This window comes from Oryx dammah, unplaced genomic scaffold (assembly GCF_014754425.2).
Source record: "Oryx dammah isolate SB20612 unplaced genomic scaffold, SCBI_Odam_1.1 HiC_scaffold_4, whole genome shotgun sequence".
In the NCBI taxonomy this organism is placed as follows: domain Eukaryota; kingdom Metazoa; phylum Chordata; class Mammalia; order Artiodactyla; family Bovidae; genus Oryx; species Oryx dammah.
The window spans coordinates 33,549,644-33,558,827 of record NW_024070188.1 but is presented as its reverse complement, the minus strand read 5'-3'; the positions used below and the strand labels follow the sequence as shown (position 1 = coordinate 33,558,827).

The following is a 9,184-nucleotide window of genomic DNA, read 5'->3' as shown; positions in this document are numbered from 1 at the left end:
ATGCATAATGCTTTGTGTACAACTGAACATCTCATTCATTTTTTTGAAGGGTTAAAAATGTAATTATTTCTGTATTAGAAAAATGGTCATATCTCATTTATAATTTATTATACTATTTAATATTGAGTGGTTTGCCTTGGAAATGAACAGAGATCATTCTGTCATTTTTGAGATTGCATCCAAGTACTGCATTTCAGAATCTTTTGTTAACCATGATGGCTACTCCATTTCTTCTAAGGGATTCCTGTCCACAGTAGTAGATAAATGGTCATCTGAGTTAAATTCACCCATTCCAGTCCATTGTAGTTTGCTGATTCCTAGAATGTCGACGTTCACTCTTGCCATCTCCTGTTTGACCACTTCCAATTTGCCTTGATTCATGGACCTAACATTCCAGGTTCCTATGCAATATTGCTCTTTACAGCATCAGACCTTGCTTCTATCACCAGTCACATCCACAACTGGGTATTGTTTTTGCTTTGGCTCCATCCCTTCATTCTTTCTGGAGTTATTTCTCCGCTGATCTCCAGGAGCATATTGGGCACCTACTGACCTGGGGAGTTCCTCTTTTGGTATCCTATCATTTTGCCTTTTCATACTGTTCATGGGGTTCTCAAGACAAGAATGCTGAAGTGGTTTGCCATTCCCTTCTCCAGTGGACCACATTCTGTCAGACCTCTCCACCATGAACTGCCCAGAGTACATCATGAGAAATGCTGGGCTGAAAGAAGCACAAGCTGGAATCAAGATTGCCGGGAAAAATATCAATAACCTCAGATATGCAGATGACACCACTTATGGCAGAAAGTGAAGAGGAACTAAAGAGCCTCCTGATGAAAGTGAAAGAGGAGAGTGAAAAAATTGGCTTAAAGCTCAACATTCAGAAAACGAAGATCATGGCATCTGGTCCCATTATTTCATGAGAAATAGCTGCGGAAGCAGTGGAAACAGTGTCAGACTGTTTTTTGGGGGGGGCTCCAAAATCACTGCAGATGGTGACTGCAGCCATGAAATTAAAAGACGCTTACTCCTTGGAAGGAAAGCTATGACCAACCTAGATAGCATATTGAAAAGCAGAGACATTATTTTGCCAACAAAGGTCCATTTAGTCAAGGCTATGGTTTTTCCAGTAGTCATGTATGGATGTGAGAGTTGGACTGTGAAGAAAGCTGAGCGCTGAAGAATTGATGCTTTTGAACTGTGGTGTTGAAGAAGACTCTTGAGAGTCCCTTGGACTGCAAGGAGATCCAATCAGTCCGTTCTAAAGGAAATCAGCCCTGGGTGTTCTTTGGAAGGAATGATGCTAAAGCTGAAACTCCAGTACTTTGGCCACCTCATGTGAAGAGTTGACTCATCGGAAAAGACTCTGATGCTGGGAGGGGTTGGGGGCAGGAGGAAAGGGGGACGACAGAGGATGAGATGGCTGGATGGCATCACTGACTCGATGGACGTGAGTTTGGGTGAACTCCGGGATTTGATGATGGACAGAGAAGCCTGGCGTGCTGCAATTCACGGGGTCGCAAAGAGTCAGACACGACTGAGAGACTGAACTGACTGACTGACTGACTATTTAATAAATAAAATCAATTATTTAACAAAAATCATTTTTAATGCTTCCTCTTAACAAAAGAAAATATATTTTTTAAAAGGCACAAAAACTTGATTAGTTCCCAATCTTAAGATGGAGGCAGTAATTGTTTCTTTGGAGACAGAGATTTTTTTTAAAGGAAATTAACATATTCAAAAAGTCAAATGAGGATCTGAGATGAAATATTAATATATTCACATATTTAGAAGTAAATGAACGATTTTGAATGCTACAAAATTTTGTTTCAAGTTACTTAGTTCCCCAGCTAAGTAAGTAAAAACATTTGTTTTCTTTTTTTGAAACATCCTAAGACTAATAAAAATTCATTTTAATTAGCAAGAATACATTGCTGCATTTTCAGCTACAAACACAAATGCATTCCCACAGTTTGAGACCACATAAAATTGTTATATTCTTATTTATAATTTGCATATTTACAGTAATACAAAACTGCTTTTTTGAGTGCTGCTGGCTTCTCTGCTGCCTCATGGCGGCCACTGGGATTCACCTGAGCTGCACATCAGTTTGTGTGGCCATCCATAACGGTAGCTGGGCTGGCGTGGTTGCAAGTGATACAGGCAACAGAGTTACTCCAGCTGTTGTTGCTTACTCAAAAAATGAAGAGGTTTTTGGATTGGCAGGAAAACAAAGTAGAATAAGGAATATTTCAAACTCAGTAATGAAAGTCAAGCAGATCCTTGGCAGAAATTACACAGTAGTTCCAGGTCTCAGCCTTGGAAGCATCCTGCTTTTTGTGAAGAAGCCAGTCCCCTTGTTACCAAGCCAGTAAGGCCCTTTGTAGCCCTTGGTCCAGTCCCCATCCTAAGTGACCTCCCAAAGTTGGGCTTTTCTCAGCCCTGGTGTCCTGCCTCTTTGCAACCTACTTACAGGTAGCTCCGCCTAACTTACTGCCACAATTATCCTTACACTGCTCCTGTAACTTGCATTCCCCTGTGGCCTTCCAGCCAGAAATGCAGTCCTCGGACCTGGCTTCTCAGCAATTAGCACCAGAGAGAGAAAAGCTGGCTCTTGGAGATAGACTGGAGCACCCAGAAATTCCTCACACCTTCAGGTCGGCACTCTCCTGCCTGGGAGCCTCCTCCAGCTAGCCTTTCTTCCCAGTCTGCCATGGTGACCTCCAATAGACATGCAGGCATCTGGTGGTACAGACAGGAGATATGGAGGCTTCTCTCCACACTAGGCAAGGCGGAGTACGTTCAGTGCCTGCAGACAGTGCATCACAACGCAGATGTCTATCAGGCCGTGTCCAAGTGGATGTAGCAGGAAGACTTCTGCTGCACCATGCTTCAGTGCAGCTGCAAGTTCAAAGTCAGTTCAGTTCAGTCGCTCAGTCTTGTCCGACTCTTGGTGACTCCATTAACTGCAACATGTCAGGGTTCCCTGTCCATCACCAACTCCTGGAACTTCCTCAAATTCATGTCCACTAAGTCGGTGATGCTATCCAACCACCTCATCCTCTATTGTCCCTTTCTCCTTCTACCTTCAATCTTCCCAGCATCAGGGTCTTTTCAAATGAGTCAATTCTTCACATCAAGTGGCCAAAGTATTGGAGTTTCAGCTTCAGCATCAGTCCTTCCAATGAATATTTGGGACTGATTTCCTTTTCGATTGACTGGTTGGATCACCTTGCAGTCCAAGGGACTCTCAAGAGTCTTCTCCAACACCACAGTTCAAAAGCATGAATTCTTTGGCGCTCAGCTTTCTTCACAGTCCAACTCTCATATCCATACTTGACTACTGGGAAAACCATAGCTTTGACTAGATGGACCTTTGTTGGGAAAGTAATATCTCTGCTTTTTAATATGCTGTCTAGGTTGGTCAAAGATTTTCTTCCAAGGAGTGAGAGTCTTTTAATTTCATGGCTGCAGTCACCATCTGCAGTGATTTTGGAGCCCCCCCAAAATAAAATCTTTCACCGCTTCCATTATTTCCCCATCTATTTGCCATAAAGTGGCAAATGAGCCCAAATGCTGTGATCTTAGTTTTCTCAATGTTGAGTTTTAAGCCAACTTTTTCTCGTTCCTCTTTCACTTTCATCAAGAGGCTTTTTAGTTCTTTGCTTTCTGCCCTAAGGGTGGTGTCATCTGCATATCTGAGATTATTTATATTTCTCCTGGAAATCTTGATTCCAGCTGGTGCTTAATTCAGCCAAGCATTTCTCATGATGTACTCTGCATATGAGTTAAATAAGCAGGGTGACAATATACAGCCTTGACATCCTCCTTTCCCTATTTGGAACCAGTCTGTTGCTCCATGTCCAGTTTTAATTGTTGCTTGACCTGCATACAGATTTCTCAGGAGGCAAGTCAGGTGGTCTGGTATTCCCATCTCTTGAAGAATTTTCCACAGTTTGTTGTGATCCACACAGTCAAAGGCTCTGGCATAGTCAATAAAGTGGAAGTAGATGTTTTTCTGGAATTCTCTTGCTTTTCCAATGATCCAGCAGATGTTGTAAATCTGATGTCTTGTTCCTTTGCCTTTCCTAAATCCACCTGGAGCATCTGGAAGTTCACGGTTCATATACTATTGTAGCTTGTAATGGAGAATTTGAGCTTTACTTTGCTAGTGTGAGATGAGTGCAATTGTGTGGTAGTTTGAACATTCTTTGTTATTGCTGTTCTTTGGGATTAGAATGAAAACTGACCTTTTCCAGTCCTGTGGCCACTGCTAAGTTTTCCACAATTGCTGGCATATTGAGTGCAGCACTTTCACAGTATCTGTTAGGGTTTGAAATAGCTCAACTGGAATTCCATCATCTCCACTAGCTTTGTTCATAGTGATGCTTCCTAGGGCCCACTTGTCTTTGTATTCCAGGATGTCTGGCTCTAGTCCAGTGATCCCACCATCATGGTTATCTGGGTCATGATGACCTTTTTTTTTGTATAGCTCTTCTGTGTATTCTTACCACCTCTTCTTAATATCTTCTGCTTCTATTAGGTCTATTCCATTTCTCTCCTTTATTGTGCCCATTTTTCCATGAAATATTCTCTTGGTATCTCTACTTTTCTTGAAGAGATCTCTAGTCTTTCCCATTCTATTGTTTTCCTCTATTTCTTTGCATTGATCACTGAGGAAGGCTTTCTTATCTCCTTGCTATTCAAAGTCCTGAAGAACTTATATTTAAAACCTATGTGGCCCACACCACAAGTATGGGTAACTCACCACACTGTCCCTTTTATGATATGTTGAATCAGGTTCTCTGAAATCAGATAGTGACTGATGCAGACAAGTTAATGGAGGATGCTGCTTGGGCCGAGAACAGTGACCTGAATTTAGCATCCCCTGACACCACAGGGGAGGAGGGAACCAGCATTCTGGGAGCAAAAAGGACTCAGGGAGCAGAGCATCAGCCTATTTTGAAAATAGTGAAGCAATCAGATGAGGATTGTCAGCTGAGGGTCAGTGACCAGATGCCAGAAACCAGTGACCTAGAGGACACCTGGGATAACTCTTTGGGTGCAGGGTGCTCTCAAGGGATCCCCAGCTATAGCAGCTCCCACCATCTTTACAGTGGTGCAGCTGCCCCTTGTCAGAGCAGCCCCGTGACCAGACTGGCTCTGTCTGATGAGCCCAACTGTTGCTCCAGCTCTAGCTGAAACACTCATGAGTTGGCCTCCACACAGCAGCCTCCAGCCTCCTCCTCCAGGGCTCCTTTTGTTTCTGGTGGGGATAGGCCTTTGACCAGTGAGCCCCCTCCCAAGTAGCCCCAGTGAAGTCCTGGTCAGTAGCCAGGACTATGGCAGCCGAGCTGGCAGAAAACAGGAGGTTGACACAAGAATTTTCAAAGCAAGAGCAAGAAAAATTGGACCAGCTGATTGCCATTGGCAAGGAGGCCAGCAGTCAGCAGGACACTGCCAGTGAGCTCCACAGGGGTGCAGTGGTCGTGGTCAGACGCTTGGCCAAGCCGTGGAAGAAGCTACCGGGGCTTTCCAGCTGGGACTTGAAAAGTTGCTTCAGAGGTTAATTTCAAACACCGAAAGTTAGGAGCCAATCACGCAAGGGTGTATTTCCTACACTGGCAGAGCCTGGGTCCAACCAACGCCTCCTGATACCCTGGCTCCTTTTCTGTGTCCTCAGACAAAACAGAGTGGATGGACAGTTAATGTGTGGAGTGGTAGGAACCTGTGTGCTAGTGGCTGCTCCCAGGCATCTCCACTAGTTGAAAGACCTTTTAAAAATGCAAGGGGTGGCGCAGTAGAAGAAGGATGCAGCCAAGTGCACAGAGCTAGCTAGCCCTGGCTTTGTCACTGATAGGAGACACTTTAGTTTACTTCTCTACATCAGCTTTCTCAGCTGCTAAACCTACTTACCTCACAGGTTGTTGTGAGGATCAGATGGCTGAAATAGATATGAAAGGGTTTAAAAGCACTATATGCATGTATGTTATTAAAGCATATGACTTTGGCCAAGAGAAGGCTGGTGTGTGGCACAATAGTTGACAAGATACAGAATTAGGGTTGTATACCGTGACCTCATTGCTTAAATCTCTACTAGTTTAACTGGACTGCTTCCTGGAATTTACAATCTTCATTTCTTAAAATCTCTCTGTAGTTCATTAGGCTAATGTAGACACAACATGTATTGGTCCCTTTTTGTGTTTGCTGTATCTGTGACATACCTACAGCAACCACTTAATAGTCAAACCATCTTTCCCTCCATTTTACTTGTCCTTAGTCACTTATCTCTATGGATATAACTTAGAACTGATAGGAAGCCACAATCGTGTGTTTTGGTTCATGTTGATAATCTTTGATATAATGAGAAACTCTCTGAGCCATCAGGGAAGTCTCCAGTATAAAATACTACCTATAAGTAAATTCTTTGCATTCCATGTTTCGGGTTTTTTTATGTTCATAATTATACAACTTTAGGTTTGGTTTGTCATTTGGACATCATGGAAACAATTTGGATTATATCAGCTTCCCAAATACTTTAAGCTAAACAAACAAACATAACCCTTTCCTCCTAGTGAATATCACAACATCCATGTAACAAGATTGATCAGATGGGATTTCTACCAACCATCCTGGAAATAGTGAAAAATCATATTCCTTTACATTAAAAAGCAGTAAGTGCTAAGGAAAAAGTGTTGCAGATACTGGGGATTTTTAAAACATTCTCAACCCAATGATAGATTCGATTTTCTTGGAGAAAGGGAAGACCAGTGAGATTAAACTAGGATCACTTAAAAAACACTGCCATCTTCTGACTATCCAGATAGGTCTTTGTATAGAGATGTACAGAACATGTTTGCCCAGAAATCCACAGAAGGAGGTGGAGGAGGATCCATCATGCAAAAATCTGGATCCTACTTGTGTCAGGCCAACTAGTTCGGAAACCTATCTCCAACTCTCTACTAGGGATGAAAAAAATCTCTAATATTAAGCTATATATGTTAGAAAAAAAATGTCATTGTGGATAATGTATAGTAATGAGAATTTCACTATGCTCAGATTGAAATCATTTAACAAATATTTATATATTTACTCATTCAACTTTTTTGGGTGCACTATATCTTGCAAGTAGTACATTTGGAGTGGAAATGCAACATGAATGGAGCAGATGTGACTCTGTTCCCATACAGTCTTTTATTCCACTAGGGAGAGGCACACAGTAAATGATAAAAATGCAAATTCTAGTGTTTCTGATATAAATAGTGGATGATCTGCTAGTTTCCTAGTTTATGTAGAATGATCAGAGAAGTCTTTTATGAATAGGGTGACTCATAATTTTGACCAGTAATTTATCTTTCCAACCACATCACATTTCAAAGTGACAGGTTTCACATCAGTAATTACACCAGGACTACAGATATAAATCAGGTTTTTTGTAGGTAGATCAGAATGTCACCCTATCTTTGAGCCTCGTTTCATTTAAGTGTAGAGCAGAAGGAAGAAAAGAAGTCAAGAGTGTGGAAAAGCAGGGACAAGAATGTCCAAAGTGGTGGAGCAGCACCAGAAGTAGGGAGGCCATTTTCCTTGTGTTGTGTTAGTTGTTCAGTCATGTCCAACTCTTTGCAGCCCCAAGGACTGTAGCTTGCCAGGCTCCACTGGTAATGGAATTCCCCAGTCAAGAATACTGGAGTGGGTTGCCACTTCCTTCTCCAGGGGATCTTCCTGACCCAAGGATCGAACCCAAGTCTTCCGCATTGGCAGGTAGATTTTTTACTGTCTGAGCCACCAGGGAAGCCTGGAACTTTCCCTGTTCAGTGTGTAATGACTTAGAGCAAAGTTGGCAAATGATGACCCTCAGGCTAACTCTCATTTATGCTTTTTAGATGGTTTTATTAGAACACAGACACACGTTTGTTTACTACTTTCTATGGTTCTTTGACCAGAGAAGGCAATGGCACCCCACTCCAGTACTCTTGCCTGGAAAATCCCATGGACGGAGGAACCTGGTAGGTGCAGTCCATGGGGTCGCTAAGAGACAGACACGACTGAGCGATTTCACTTTCACTTTTCACTTTCATGCATTGGAGAAGGAAATGGCAACCCAATCAACTGTTCTTGCCTGGAGAATCCCTGGTGGGCTGCCGTCTCTGGGTTCACACATAGTCGGACATGACTGAAGCAACTTAGCAGCAGCAGCAGTATGGTTCTTTGACATTACAAAGCAGAGAACCACCAATAGAAAAGACTAGCAGACCTGAATCTGTCTGCAGATGTTAGATGTTGTTGCCATCATCCTCTACTACATCCCACAAAGAAACCACAATGAATTGAGTTTAGTGACCTGAGCTTAGTGATCTGAGCTCACTTAGGAGGTACCTAGCAGGCCATAGTCCCTGAACAGTGATTCAGACAGCTCAGAATCATTGCCAAGGGGACAGCCTTTCACCTTCTCTGAAGCCCATTCCCCCTTCCCACCCCCAGAGACATTTTATACTCCTCCCGATGACTGCCAGGTCCCAGGGGTGCCTTGAGCCAAATCATCTCACCATTGAATTGATTCATTTTTTCCAGATGCTAGATCTTTTCAGAATTTGGAGTATTTTCTCAGTCCTGCATCTGCTGGTCAACAGAAGAACTCCTGTACTCTACCCAACTCCTCAACACTACCTGGACAAATTTTACTTCTTATTTTTCAATAAATGTCAGATACCATTAAAAAAAGGCTACTTGAGTAGTTGCAACACATACTATATGACTTGCAAAACTTAAAATCATTAGCTATTTGGCCATTTACAGAAAAGTTTGCTAATTACTGATCTAGGGAAAGATCACCATGAAATGCAGTTAGAGAGGTAGGTGCCCTGCTCTTAAGATACAAATATCTTAGTGTGCTCAAAGCAATCATTATTGCACTGTTCTTATCTGAATATCCATAATTATAAAACAATAGAAGCAGAGGGTACCACCAGAGACAAATCTGCCATCATTATATAAATGGATTATGCAGGTTGGTAGGACATTTTCCACATCATCCACTATTTGTTTTTTCCATCAGTAATTTCCTTGGATTAAATAGAAACTTTTTCAAATAGACCCATACTTATTTCAGCTAAACAATAAGGTACATCTTGATAGCTTACAAAGTCCTCAGCTATAGAATATATAAAAGAAAAACAATACC

The 9,184-nt window shown here is 42.2% G+C and overlaps 1 pseudogene; it reads left to right on the top strand.

Moving 5' to 3' along the window:
- The first annotated feature begins 2,716 nt into the window (after positions 1-2,716).
- LOC120862947 lies at positions 2,717-5,593 on the top strand (annotated as a pseudogene).
- The last annotated feature ends 3,591 nt before the right edge of the window (positions 5,594-9,184 follow it).